This window comes from Pan troglodytes, chromosome 13 (genome assembly GCF_028858775.2).
Source record: "Pan troglodytes isolate AG18354 chromosome 13, NHGRI_mPanTro3-v2.0_pri, whole genome shotgun sequence".
Lineage (NCBI taxonomy): Eukaryota > Metazoa > Chordata > Mammalia > Primates > Hominidae > Pan > Pan troglodytes.
This window is the reverse complement of record NC_072411.2, coordinates 45,151,108-45,164,623: the sequence shown is the minus strand read 5'-3', so window position 1 is coordinate 45,164,623 and position 13,516 is coordinate 45,151,108. Positions and strand designations below refer to the sequence as shown.

General features: G+C 35.0%; 1 pseudogene; it reads left to right on the top strand.

Annotated features, from left to right (window-relative positions):
* The first annotated feature begins 12,515 nt into the window (after positions 1-12,515).
* Positions 12,516-13,198, top strand: LOC129143270 (ATP synthase subunit a-like; annotated as a pseudogene).
* Positions 13,199-13,516: the final 318 nt, after the last annotated feature.

The following is a 13,516-nucleotide window of genomic DNA, read 5'->3' as shown; positions in this document are numbered from 1 at the left end:
GTCCTAATTATTACTGATTAATTATATCGACATAATTATTTTACAGTAGTCATGTTTGTTTATTCTACAAATATATCTTGAGCATTTACAACATATTAGGCATTCTCTCCTTTGTGTGTTGCTCTGTCCCCACTCTATCTCTTCTTTCAGTTATTAAATATGCCAAGCTCTTCCCACCTGGAGGACTTTGCTCTAGCTGTCTACTTTGCTACGGAGACTCTGCACCCCATCCTCATGCCCAGCTCCCACATTTTCCATAGCTAGTTTCTACAAATTTCAGCTTGAAATTCTGACTGTCTGTTCAACTTATTTATATAATGTCACATCTTGTTCCACATTTTCTATCTTGTCTCTCTGTTCTTTTTCATGGTACTACATTTTTTATTTATTTTTCTATTTATTCATTTCATTTCCTCTTCAAGAATGTGAATCCCCATTAGATCAAGTAGGTTTTTTGTATTGTCTACAATATGTATCTCCAGTATCTTCTTTAGTGCCTGGCATGTAGTAAATGCCTAATAAATAATAACTGAATTAACTGCATTTTTGGAATGCTCAAATTAGCATTACTTATAAACTGAGTTAGAAACATTATAGCTGTAAAAAGCTTTGCAAAATCTTAGCTCAATTCATTTCAATAAACACTTATGGTATCTAGTTTTAGCGCACTTATATGTTTAAGACAATCATATAAAGATGATTGATATTTATTCTCTGTATTAGTTAGGATTGTATTCAGTTACTTACAAAAGAAAATGCAATATATCAGTGGCTTAGACACATAGGGTTTATTTTTCTTACATAATGAATCTAAAACTAGTTCGTTGCTGGCACTGATTCAGTGCCTTAGAATAGCAAGGGTCCAGGTATTTGTGACTCTTTTATCTTTGCCCTCATGATGCCAAGACAGCTGCCTTAGCTCCTGCCTTCATGTCTGAGTTCCTTGGGGGCATAAAAGGCAAATGAGCAAAACAACACTCTCTTAGTTGTTTCACTTAATAATTTTACTTTTATGTTACAGACCACTATAGGCCAGGAAAACAAAGTTCATAAATGTGGTCTTTTAAAAGCTGGGCACACTGACAGCCAAAAAGAAAATTGGGATTCCATAACATAGAAGAGCAAAATGGTTAATGGATAAGCCACTGTTTCTGGACTCCAAAATGAAAGCTTAGGTAAATTTTATATTATTAAGTTGTATTAATTTTAGGTGACCAGTATGATTTTTTTTTTCTTTACAGATCACAAAATCTAGGACGATACAAAATCTAGTGAGATACTCTACCTTCAACTATAAACAAGTAAAACCTACATTATTAATGAAAAAATAGCTCTGTATGTCGAGTTTACATATAAGTGTATATATAAGCATATATATATATATATATATATATATATATATATATATATGGATGCATGTGTATACAAACGCACACATCAAGGAGTTAAAAGAAGGTGAAATCCTGTGGTTAAGCCAAGGTCCAGTTTAAAATCATGTCATTCCTAAGTGCTCATTCTTTATTCTTAAATCAAAGTAGAGCCATCAAAAATTCGTCATACTATCTGTGTTAACAAATACCATTTTGGTGGATGGATTGTGGCTACTTTTATTATTTCACTTAATTTAGGGAGACACTTCTTGAAATATTGGCTGATACAAAGCAATGTCACAGAGTAAGAAAATGTTGCCAATACTGATAGCATTATCAATGCTGAGCCCTTCTCCAGTTTGTAGAATTAATCATAGGCATCATTCACAATTAGTAGACATTTGGCTGTCCAAACAAACTTGCTATGTCTCTTCCACATCTTATTATGCAAACGTTCCTATTTGGTTTTACTGATCGGTGTCTCCATCTCCTCTCTCTTTTGTTTTATTTATTTGTATAGTATAATCCCTCTAAGAGAAGATAAATGAGACCCAAATAATAAAAAAGAATCATGCAAAACCTAAGACTGTATTATTGCAAGGTTAATGAATGAAATCACAAGGGCTATCCTGTCATCTAGCCAGCTGGAAGTTCTGGGAGATCCATCCACCCAAAGAATCCAAATTGGCGTCGGTTTCATCTGTGGTTTGGCGCCATTTTGTGGCAGTTGTTTACATTAGCTTAATTAGAGATGGGGACCATTCTGCCTTTCGTGGCCACCTGGTACTTTCTGTAGGGAGGTTGTAAATTCAGAAATCTCACAGTTACATGGCTCTATAGTTAGTTGGAGACTCGGTTACTTCAATCAGCCATATATGAAGAGATTTGGGCAGAAAAAATACTGGAAATGTAGAACACACTGTCTCCTGAGTCATGCTTCCTGTGGTTGAGTTAGCCCACTTCATGACAAAAGATTGAATAGTAGAGAACTAATGCCATTCTTTTTATATCTGAGTTTCACTTATTGCAATATTTACTATATTTAAAATACATTTACCATTTTCTTGTGTACAGCTTACTTGAGATTATGTTTCAGATAATTTACTTCTTTCATTTAGCCCCAAAGGCAATGAAGAGATCCAACAGATAAGGGTGATATACAAAATATTTAAGTACTGGTAAGGCATAGGCAATGACTGATCATTAAGAGACATTGCCCATAAACAACAACTATAGCCTTGTACCCATCCGGCTTGGTGCCAGTCCCACCAGCAGGCTATGCCGCAGATTTAGACTGGCAAAACAATAGAAGGCCAGCAGCTTGCTCTCCAAGCTCCCTTCTTATATTACAATGCTCCTTGAGTTAAGGAGACTCTGATATGAATGGTCCCAGGACATTAGCAAATAAAGTCATGATGAAAAGTTGACATTGAGAGACTTCAAATTTTATAAAGAGTTACAGAAAACTAAATAATATCTGGATTTTCTTTCCTTTTACATTTCTGTACCTAATTTAATTAACTAGTGTTGCAATATTGGTGCCATCTCTCTTTTTCTTTTCAATGGTATTATAAACTAAGAAGGCTTTTTGCTGACCCACTTGACAACAGAATTGCCACTTTGCACCTTCCAGGTTTCCAACTATCGCACTACAAATTGGATCTTTAAAATGCGAATTTGGTGACCTCACTGATTTCAGAAGTAGGGGACCATTTCAGCCCTACTGAAGAATTAGTACTATTGGCCATTCACCTGTTTATATGAATGACCTTAGGTTGCTTTTCCTCTAACATAAAACTGACACAAGTGGAGCCCCTGCCTTGAGATGAGACCTACATATTTTAGGCCTTGCTCTGGTTTCTCTTTCAGTCATTCTCCTTCCTATAGGGTAAGGAGTCCTCAGGCCAGGGACATGTGCCTAGCTGAAATCCATGTCTCTGTCCCCCTAGACACCTAAAGGTACTGAAGATTTGGAAATTTCCTGCCCAAAGAGCCTTGAGCCTGTTCTCAGATCTTAGTAAAATTCTTTCCTTTACTGCAAGGCTCTGTGTACCACTAGGTCTCAGGTTTGACTATGCGAGAGCTGTTTTGGAGGGGAAGGGGTGGACATACATGTCAGTGAATCCCTTGAGCTGTGGGATGGAGCCCAAGGTGGGAAATAAACCAGGACTCAAACTGAGAACCACGGGCAAGGGGCTCTGTTCTCCTGCACCCGCATTTCAGGGTGGACTCTAAAAAGCATAAGAATTTTAACTTTGAATCTAGTTTTCCAGGTCATTATAAGGGAATGTATGTCATGGTGGGAAAAGAGAACCATGTTTTATTTAATAGTTTATTAATAATTTGTTTTACAACTTTCAATTATTTGGTAATATGATATATGGGTCTCTATTTGTACTCCTGCTCTGGGCTCTGCAACCGTTCAAAGTGGATTTAGGAGGTGAGTGGGGAAAAGAAGCATTATTTTCCTAGGTCTGTAATACCAGATATCATCTCGTTCATTTGGACACAGAAGGGCAATCGAACTTTGATATATTTTCATACAGTTTTTCATCTTCCTCCTTGCTTGTCTATAGACCACATCAAATGCTGCCAACTACTACTTCTAAGTTCCTGATCTTTTTTTAAAGAAAAAAGCTCAAGAGAGAGAAGTTGGCAAATGGAAATTAGAATCAAAGTAAATTAAGACATATAATCTGAAATTAATCAATCAACGTGATGAATCTTGACCAAATTAAATTCAAAGGTAAAATCTACCAAACAAAGCTCTCCTCAATTCAAGCAAGAATCTAAAACTTGACGAAGGACAGGATGGAAAGGAAATAACATAAAACATAAATATATCTTCTGAAAATAACTAATAGTCAAGGTTATATGCATATGGTTTTGTTATGCTATGTTAAAAAAGAATTTTTTCTTAAGTTATAGACTCATCTTGAAGATTCAAAAACCTTGGTGGTTTCTTAAATAGTTTGGTAAGCATGTAGAAGTTGACGGGGTGCATAGATTGAGTACTCAGATAATCTCATATCTCCTCTAGAGCCCAAATGAAGTAGGACATCTGAGTGTTAAAACAGCATTAAAATGTAAACAAGCAAAATTTTGGAGTTTAAACAGAGTTTTAGCATGAAGATTGTAATATATGCAATTAAGAGAAATTTCCCCACATTATGGGGGGCTTCATTCATAGTGGGCTATGATACAATACAGCAGAAATATTGAATGATGCTATTGGATTGGAAACTGATATTTACAGGACTTTCCATCTTTAGAAAATTTAATATTAGTAAAAAGTATATAATTTTATAGTATATATATAATTAATTTCATTCTATATGATTTCATTCTTAAAAAAGTTATTGACCTATTTGGAGTCTCAATATGCTTTATTATATGAGCAAGGAAAATTCCCGTTAAAAGGAGTTTTTCTATAATTTTAAATGGGAGCCATTTTAAAGTTCATGTTATCCATTGTAACTCTTCATAAATATTACATCTTATGTTGTAACTTTGTGTGCTCCGAATTATACTAAGTGTGCTTTCATGTTTTAATTTGTTCTATTTACTTTGTATTTCACGCTACCGTATATTGAGATCTTGGAAAATTTTTAATGCCACATTTGTAGAAGTACAATGTCTTACTCAATAAATGAAAATGCTGTATGTGTAAAGCAGCCACCACCAAATATGTCAGCTATATTAAATGAAATTTTAAATGCGGGATCTGTGTTTTACTTTTAGCCTTTGCATATTGTTGGATTCATTACTTAAAACTGAATATGAAGACAGAGAGAACTTTGAAATGCATACCTTAGAGTATTAACAAGTACTCAGCGCTTAATGTAAATGTCAGAAAAAAAGAAAAAGATCTGATGAACTCTCTATTAGTGAAATACTGAATTGTTGCTGAATAGAATTATAAATGCCACTGAGATAATGCTTCAACCTGAAACAAGATAATTGTGGTGCCATTTACTTGTGATGTGAATCTTGGCTCAATATTTATAAAATGTTGCTCTAGAAGTAATTTAGGAAGGTGGGACAACGATGTAACTGTCCAGTTCACTCTTATGCCTTAATGTCCTAGATTAGAAATTGTCCAGGAAATAATACGTTCTAACCATTGGAGTCTTTTCCCTCCCAGCAAATTATAGCACCATAAGTTTCCATTTTCCCCAATGTCTTTTCTGCTATAATCATGGCTTCAGGATTTAAATCCTGTGCTGTTATTGTGACTTCAAAGCCTTAAAACTGCAATTGAATGAGGCAGTTCCTCTGTCATTATTCAAATATGAAGCAATTATGATGAAATAAAGACAAAATTCCATTGAGAAATACTCCAATCAATTTTCACTTATATTTAACTAGAAACATAAAATGATGCTTAGAAGAGTAAGTTTAGGTAATAAAATTGAAGAATAAAAAAGCATGAATTACTGATATATAACTGAGACATTTGTGAAGGTTGCAGTGCATGTAAATAAAATGTGTCACCAATATTGAGTGAAAGTTTGTTGTATGACAAAAACAAAACAGAAGCCAAAAACAAACAAACAAAATAACATTATTGCTTAACTGGTCAAAACAATGCTGAAATCTACCTTACCCGTCAGAAGTCTCCCTTAGAATATTTATGTTAATACTTGCATTTCACCTGCTCAATATTAAATTCAATAAACTCATGTGATTTTTGTGGTTTTTGTAGAAAGATACAGTGACAGACACATGCCACAAAATCAAAATTTATATTCTGACTGAGCATTTTACATTCCCTCACTTGTACCAACTGCATTGTTTTATAACTCTTTCTCTATTATCTTTAATATTTCATTTTTTAATCTAAATTTCAGTATCCCACTTGTTTAAATTAATCAAATTGACCCAAAAGGCCATCCAATAGAATGCTTGGCTGTGTTCTAAAAAGAGCTAGAAATAGAAGATAAGCTAAATATATAGCATTATGTCATATAATAATTTTATAAATATGTTTTTCATTAACTATTCCTCCATTCATTTAGCACAATTTTATTTAAAACATTTCCACATTAATCTTACTAAGTTCTCATTCTGTTCAAACTCATATAAGCATAATGTTCTCCTTTTAGTTAGCATGATTTATTACTTTCTTATTTTTTGCTTTATAAATTTAATTTCTAATATAGGACAGATCTATTAAAAACTTGTGTTTCAGCTATCTGAAGTCTCCTACATTAAATGAATAATAAATATGATGAGTGAATTTAATAGTACAAAAGAACAAACATTCTATGAATGCCTACTATGTTTCAGACTTCTTTCCCAAACTCAGGATGTGGGGATCAATATGATGATTAGGATGAAAACAGAGAAGTACACTGTTGCAATGGAGACACAAATAAGGGAGTCATTAATTTTGCCATGAGAATATTTAGATAGTTCATAAGACCTTGTTATAGATTAGGCTTGTACTCATCAACAAAGGTTTCATTAGCAAGTGAAGACTTAGCTGAGGTTTGAAGGATGAGTAGAAAGTAACCAGTAAATAAGGCATTAGAAATGTTTTCTCAGCAGAGCATGGCTCATGCAACAAAGCAAGAGAAAACAGGGTGAATTGTAGCTGACTAGCAGTTTGAAGGAAGAGGTAAGTGGTGAAATATGAGGCTTGAAAGGGAATCAGAGCCAGATAAGAATTAACACTTTGTCCCCAAATTTCTAGACATAGTGACATTTTTTAAAAGGGATCAATCAGAACATATTTGCCTTTTAGAAGATACTATTGCCTGCAATGTGGAGAACTCAAAGATTATGACCCAAGACAGAGAAATATATGAGGTGCATTTTTATTAATCCAAAGTAAAAAAAAATGATAATGACTGAACTATGATCCTAACAATGGGAATAAGAAAAATGAACAAATTCTAAAGATGGTAGGAAGTAGTCAACAAAATTTGGCGATTGATTAGATACAGGAGATTGAGGGAAGGGGAAGTCTATAAATGACCATCTAGCTTGAGCAAATGAAAGGATGGTAAGGTATTAAATGAGATAGTGGGTGAAAGGGAGCAAAAACAAGGCTCATTTGGGGCAGTTAGGAAGACAATGAGTTCAATTTTAACTGCATTGTGAATGAGCCATAAAGTTTCACTCTAGACCTGTTTAAGAAGGATGGGAATGGCATCACTGGAAAATTCTGAGGATCCACTGGGTGACAGATGCTTGGAGTACAAAGGTATATACAAAATGTAGGTGGAGTAAGAGGGCATTGAGATCAATTTGGCACATTTTACATTTTCTCAAGTGGCTGATCCAGTAGGATGGTATTATATTTAAATCAACTCAGTTGAGGAATACAAGTACTCTGTGAAAGTGTTCTAATAAGAATGCTCAGCATTTAGGTAGGAAATAATTTCAACACTTAGCAGTATTCAGTACTCACTTCATGATCAAGAGACAGGCTCTTAGTTTATGAGTAAAATCAGATGCCCTCCATAGTCTGGCCCTGACCCTTCCTTGATCTTTATCCTTTGACAAGTCCCTTGACTTCTTCAGTGTGACAATAACAATAATAAATTGTGGCCATACAGCCTATCTCTGTGGGTATTGAAAGGCTTGAATAAATAGTGTGTAAATACTTAGAGTATTGCAGAACTAATGCCTGGAGTATAGAACTGAAAAATGCCTCATATAGTGCAGAACTGAAAAGTGTAAGTTTTTTAAGGGTTTATGTTCTTTCCCCACAAAATATCTCTTCTGCTTGAAGTACTAAATAACATAAACCTATGTCCTTTAAAAAAAAAAAAGTTTGCCCAATTCATTCAGCAACTACTTCCTTGGCATCTACCCTGTGTATCCTGTGTACTGAATGATGTTGCATGTTATCAAGGAGCCCCAAACAATGTGAAACATATTCTCTGTCTGGGAACTACTTCCTATATAGTTAGTAATATATGTCTTGCAAAGATAAAACAAACAAACAAAAGAATAAAAGGCCATTTATGGAGGTTAAAGAAAAGTATGGTGAAAGAAATAGTGGATCACTTCTGTGACAAGACTGGGTTGCTACCGTTTAGACTGATCATTGAACACATTTCTGGTTGCCTACAGCACCTAGCATATAGGACTCCTTTTCTATAGCCATTGCTCATATAAAAGAGCCATGCTTGTAGTTCCTGAGATCTGGTTTAAATTCTGTTTCCATCAATATTAGCATCACAACTATGGGCATATCCCTTAACCTCTGAAAAGAAGTTCTAGTTCTGAAGTAAAGGTTACAATTAGGTTGGTGCAAAAGTAATGGCGAAACCACAACTACTTTTGCACCAACCTAATATTATTTATGACATGGCATTGCTAGATAATGTGAAGTCCCTATTGTAGTGGCTGGCCTATAATAAAAACCCAATAAGGGGTGGTTACTAGTTGTAATTTTAAAAACCCAGCAATACTCATTTTATTACAAATAAATTTTAGAAATACTACCTAATTAAGTATTGTGAGTTGTCCAAACTTGTGAGTTGGACAATATTCTTACTTTGTAGTGAGGAAAATACAGCTTGTTGACATTATTTTCAGACAAAGAAGCAAGAAGTCCAAGAGCTTAGAGAAAGAACAATGTCCACAGAATGACTTTGGTAATTGTGACTCAATAATCATACAGATTCAAGAGAGATACATGGATTTCATTGGATATCATTTTCATATCTGCTAAACTTATATGAAACTAAGATAAAGTGAAAATCCTTTGAGCTCATGGGCCTTTAGATCTAGAATAAGAGCTATTTCTATAGAAAAAATACAGAATTGAATGAAATGTAATTCTGTGGTAGGTTAATACAGACTCTTGGTTAATGTGAAGATTTGGTAATGATATGACTCAAGTATAAGGATATCATCCAAATGTCTGCCCATTTTAAGTTAGAAGGGTTTTCTTAGATCCTATAATAAACATGGGAAGTTTCATCGGAATCCCAGATAAGGATCCATTGCTTGTTGGCCAATCAATACATTCTGGTCTTTAAGAACCAGAAAAGTAGGCTGGGCATGGTGACTCACCCCTGTAATCTCATCACTTTGGGAAGCAGAGGTGGGTAGATCACTTGAAGTCAGGTGTTGGAGACCAAGCTGGCCAACATGGTGAAACCCCGTCTCTACTAAAAATACAAAAATTAGCCAGATGTGGTGGTGGGCGCCTGTAATCCCAGCTACTCGGGAGGCTGAGGCAGGAGAATCACTTGAACCTGGGAGGCTGAGGTTGCAGTGACCTGAGATAGCACCATTGCACTCCAGCCTGGTTAGCAGAGCAAGAATCCATCTCAAAAAAAAAAAAAAAAACAGAAAAGGGAAAGGCAAACCCCAAAAATTCATGGGAAAGTAACCAAAACTGTGCTGGTGTCATAATTGTTTCATTTTGTACAATTGTTTGGTTTTTTTGTTTTGTTTTTCTGTTTGTTTGCTTTTTGCCTTGAGATGAAGTAGAATTAAGCAACAAAATGCTTAAGAGAATCACATTCATGATATTATTATTATTTTGCCATTGTTGTTAAGCCAGCTGTGCATATTTAATATTTCAAATATTTGAAATGTTTTGGAGAATTTGACATATTAAAATAACAGGTCAGGCTTGTAACTCCAGTTTAAAACATGCAATTGTGTAATCTTACATTTAAGGTTTTTATTTAAAATCTCAGTAAGTTTATGTAGAGTATTAGAACATCATTGGTGTAGGTTTATTCTATTTTTTAAATTAATTTAGAAAACTTCATAAGAATTTTTTAAGTACTCAAAGAACTTTTCAGCCAATGTAAGTATTTAATGAGTGAAATTGAGGATATTGAAATCACATTGTAGCTTAAAATGTTTAAAGGATGTTATGTTTCTAAATTGTACCAAATATTACTGAAATACTTCCCATATAAAAAAGGATGCTTTCCCCCAGGAAATTTAGTTATGTGCACTGATCAAATTTTATTTCTACGTTGTTGAAAAAGAAAAGATCTTAAATTAGACAATTTGAAGCTTTCATCTTGATGGTTAGATATCTTTTTTAGCAAAAAGGAAACATAAAAATATGTCTGCAGAAAGATCATTGAACTCTTGACTATCACTCAGCTGAGTGAAATGACAACTGGTTTCCCAGAAGAGGTCTTAATATCGTTAAAAGTTTATCTGAAAATTGCTTAATCAGTTTATCAGGAATGCTAATTTCTTCCCAGAAGGAGGTTGTGATTTAAAAGGTCTGTCCCAGGCCAGGTCGGGGACAATTTTCTCTTTACAATTTTTTTAAATTATTAACTTTATTAACATTTTCTAGACTTATACATGAGAAAGAAATTTTGTGATCTACTTCTAATTCTAGTAGTTACTAAAAATCTTGATTTTTTGTTTTCCTTTTTTTTCTTAAAAGAAAACCATCTTCAGATTAGACTTTTAGTTACCCAAAAATCACCTGCAAATACACTTCCAGCCCAAAATAACCACAAAAATTTATCAAGCAGGATTTCCTGCTTATACAGATTTTTGTATATGTATGTTTACACATATATGTACATATATACACATATATAATGTTTCCATATTAAGTGTGATTTTGTTATGGCTTGCTGTAAAATACACACATATGCACATGTACCCAGGCTCATTGGACTAAAGATAAAAGATCAGATCCTATACAAGGAAAGAGGGAAGAAGCAGGAATCAGGTTATTACCTCTGTTCCTTTCCTAATAATTAAACCTGACATGTCACATAGGTTCAAACCTACAAACAATAACAAGCAAAAGTGATTAGTATAGGAAATATTAGGCTATCCCATCCCCATTTGCTCCCAAATCTTCCATCTTGTTTTTCTACTCCGTCATTTGTCTTTGTTCCCTAACTTTGATGTCAACCCCTCACCCTTCAGGACCAAAACATTCATTCTCCAAAACATTCATCGCTGAGAATGCTGGGGACTAGCCTCTCTCAGTAAATATCTGTCCCTAGTCTGAGGTAGATTTATGCTCCCCTCCCCAGGAACAGCTTGTGTCTATGGAGATGTGCCCAGTGCAAAGAACTGCAATTGGAAGGCAGTTCTGAAGGACCATCCCTGCTGGGAGCTCTCTGCAGTTGACTGAGAAGTCTTTGAAAGCTCATCTTTTCTTGTCAGCCCAGTCCTGCTTCCTTCTCCTCCCACCACACAGAGTGTGTTGATTTCAAGAGCATTTCCCAATACCTCCTGCACACAAACCTCCACCTGAGTCTGCTTCCTGCAGCTATGAACTTCAAAGAACACATGGGTGAATGATTTGGAAGCCTGCCTTCTAGGAGAAAATCGGTCTTTGGTTACTGACCAAAGCCGGGGATGAAGGTAAAGCATTTCATGGTAAAGGGATCAGGAATTCTAAGGCAGCTACGAAGTAGCTGGACCATTTCCTTTATCTCTTCCCCAGCACCATAGATGCCCAAGAAATTGAGACTGTCTGAACTATCTTACCTGCTATTATCTGAATTTTAATTGCCCTCCCATCCCTATGTATTCTGTATTTAACAGATGAAGTTAATAATCCTTCTATTACCATCAAAACAATTGGCCATCAATGATATTGAAGCTATGAATGTACAGACTATAAAGAACTAGGCTTTGATTCTTATATAATCCCAATAGCAGACTTAAAATCAGGAGAACTTCCACTCCTCAAAGTTGATAACCAAACAATTCTCCCAGTAGAAATTCCTATCCAAATATTAATTTCATCTGAAGATGTCCTGCACTCATGAACTCTCCCTTCACTGGGCCTCAAAACAGATGCAATCTGTGGACGCCTAAATCAATCCACCTTAACTGCTACATGACCAGGCCTTTACCACAGATAGTGCTCAGAAATTTGTTTTATACCTATCGTCCAAGAATTAATTCCCTTACAAAATTTCAAAACCTGATCTACATCCATACTATAACATCACCATAAAGTTATCCAGCATTAACCTTTTAAGTTAAAGACTGAGATGATCTATACCTCTCTACATTGAATGCCTCAACTAGATACTTCCACATGATTCATTGTTACCTCGTCAATAATCATAACTTATTCTCGATCATTCAGTTAAAATTATCAAGTTTCATTTACCATGTATCTCCTACACCAAAAATAATCAAAACACAAAAACATAAAAACTCCTGAGAATTAAAATGAATGAAAATCTATTCACCTCTTTTATTACCCCAACAATTCTGGGCCTACCCGTAATAATATTAATCATTTTATTCCCCACCATGCATTTCCAACCTCCAATCACCTAATCAGTAATTGATTGATCTCTATCCAACAATGATTCGTTCAACTTGCACTAAAACAAACAATAACTACCCATAATATTAAAGGACAAACCTGATCCCTTATGCTGATATCCCTAATTCTCATCATTGCCTCAACCAATCTCCTCGGGCTTCTACCCTATTCATTTACACCAACTACCCAATTATCAATAAATCTAGGTATAGCAGTCCCCTTGTGAGCAGGCGCAGTAATCACAGGCTTCTGCTTTAAAATCAAAACCTCCTTAGCTCAGTTTTTACTGCCTGGCACACCTATGCCACTTATCCCTATACTGGTGGTCATTGAAACTATTCACCTATTTATTCAACCAGTAGCATTAGCTGTGCGATTAACAGCCAACATTACAGCTGGTCACCTATTGATACATTTAACTAGAGGAGGCACACTAGTATTATCAACTATTAGTATCACCACAGCTTCAATCTCTCTCATTATTCTAATCTTACTGACCATTCTCAAATTTGCTGTAGCTCTTATTCAGGCTTATGTCTTCACACTACTAGTAAGCCTTTATTTACATGATAATACACAATGACCCACCAAACACAAGCCTACCATGTAGTCAAACCCAGCCCCTGACTACTAACAAGAGCTCTCTCAGCTCTCCTAATAACATCTGGCCTGGCCATATGATTTCACTTTAACTCCATTACTCTTTTCACGTTAGATCTACTGACAAATACACTAACTATGTATCAATGATGACATGATGTTATCTGAGGAAGTACATTTCAAAGCCACGATACAACAATTGTCCAAAAAGGTGTCTGATATGGAATAATTCTATTTATTATCTCAGAGGTACTTTTCTTTGCTGGTTTCTTCTGGGCATTCTACCACTCTAGTCTAGCTC